Source organism: Aegilops tauschii, chromosome 2 (assembly GCF_002575655.3).
Source record: "Aegilops tauschii subsp. strangulata cultivar AL8/78 chromosome 2, Aet v6.0, whole genome shotgun sequence".
In the NCBI taxonomy this organism is placed as follows: Eukaryota; Viridiplantae; Streptophyta; class Magnoliopsida; order Poales; family Poaceae; genus Aegilops; species Aegilops tauschii.
The window spans coordinates 291,122,711-291,124,984 of record NC_053036.3 but is presented as its reverse complement, the minus strand read 5'-3'; positions in this window follow the sequence as shown (position 1 = coordinate 291,124,984).

Below are 2,274 nucleotides of genomic sequence, written 5' to 3'. Positions count from 1 at the left end.
TCATTCTGGTCGCGAACGTGTACGTACATACTTGTCGATGTAGAGGCGCACACGTGTCGTAGTAGAGGCACGCACGTAGCATGTACACGTACGTACAACGGCCAGTGTGCAAGAAAGAAAATACGGCCACATACGTACATACGGGCAGGGTCTCGAACGCCTACTCGCGCATATGTACGGCCAGGGATCGTGTACATGGCTGGGTCGGAACGGAGAAACAGCGTCGTCGTCGTGTTCATGGGGAGCCAACCAGCTGGGTCGGAATGGAATGCGTCGTCGTGTTCATTGGGAGGGCTTGGACGGAACAGCCGATGGAAACGAGCCCTGACGTACCGCAGATTAGAGGAAACGGCCTTGTGTTCGACCGGCCATGTTTGAAACGGGATCCTGTTCATCGGGAGGGGTCTGGCGTACCGCAAAACGGAGGAAACGGACCTCCTACGGTCGAAACGGGGGTCCTGTTGATCGGGAGGGGTGTGGCGTACCGCAAAACGGAGGAAACGGACTTGTGTTGGAGCGCTATGGTCGAAACGGGGGTCCTGTTCATCGGGAGGGGTGTGGCGTACCGCAAAACGGGACTCCACGGGACATTGTTCATCTCCACCGTCGACCCCCGCCCGCCTCCACGGGCTGCTCTTCATCCACCGTCGACCTCCTCCAGCCTCCACCTGCGACTGTTCATCCACGAGCTCCTGTTCATCCAGCCTCCACCACGCGCTACTGTCATGACCGGATTTTTGGGATATAAATTCCCAGAAAAACGGCCTGTGTGCTCACCAGCCCCAGGATTACTGTTAGCTGATGAGGTACCAACTTGATACAAGAATTCCAAGCAAGGAACAAAAATATGTAGTACAAGACCATTTAGGCCAGGGAGTACAACACTTGGTTTCTAATGGTTGAGGGCGGAAGCGGTTGGGAACATCTACGTCTATGGGACTCCATTTCCCACAAGAACAGCTGACCAGGATAACTCCTACCTTCGCGAGGTTGCAAACGTCAACAGCGTAGGCTCCGAGGTTGTCACCGTGATGCATACCTCCACGCAAGGCAATCTGGCCAAGACAATAGCCAGGGACAAGCCAGTGAGTACGTTTGAATGTACTCGCAAACATTAAGAACACGGGTATAATATATCCAACAAACTCCAGGTTTAATAGACGATCATACATCCGTCACGAAAATGTACGAGAAAACCATGAAGCACACATATGGATAAAATACACCAAAATAAAATACTGGGTGCCAAACGAGTGTCTGAATGACTCCTCGAGCGGAAACTGCAGAATAGTAATACTGGTGCCAAACGAGTGTCTGAATGACTCCTCGAGCGGAAAATGCAGAAATAATAATACTGGTGCCAAACGAGTGTCTGAATGACCCCTCGAGCGGAAAACGCAGAAATAAAAATGCCGCAGTCGGGCGTCTGGGCGACACCACATAAAGGGCTTATAAAAGAATAAAAGAACAATAAGCATGCCGCAGTCGGGCGTCTGAGCGACACCACAGAAAGGGCTTATACGAGAATAATCACAGTGAATATCCAGGAGGTAGAACCATCCCAGGGATACTCAATAAAAATGCATGATATAAATGGTTAGTCCAAAACAATAAAGATCACAATACATATGTGCCATGATCATAAATAAAATTAAAGTACAGTCGTTTCTCCATCCGAAAACCGATAATTCAGTCAAGTCGTATCTCCATCCGAATACCGTTACTACGATCCAGTTAACCGTGTCTCCATCCGAATACCGTTACAGAGCTCTAGCTAACTCGTTCTCCATCCGAATACCGTTACAAAGATTCAACTCAGACTGTGGTCCTACTCAAGAACATGACTATCCGACAGGATATATCCTCTGCAGAGGGAGTACCATTTTCCACGAGTAACGGGATTACTCAGTCCCTCGGGACTAATACCGTCTACGGTCTTTTGATTGAAAACACGCCTGACCTGCACACACCAGCTCAACTCACCAGTGTCTGGAATCACCCACGGCACCTGCCAAGCAAAACTCTAAGTGGGGAGGCTACAACCTCGAGTAGCATGGGATCACAATATTTATACCGCGCGCAAACTAGGGGAGCAACCCCCCTCGGCTCCAACCGGAAACACCCATGCCCCCGGACCGAATGACAGGCTTTAATCCGTGGCCACGGGACCTTTATCACGGCCTCTCTGTACGGCGTGTGCTTTGGAAAGGGGTTGACAACCTACTGAACCATACCCTGTCCCCTGCAGGGACAAGTGGTGGTACTGACAAAAGG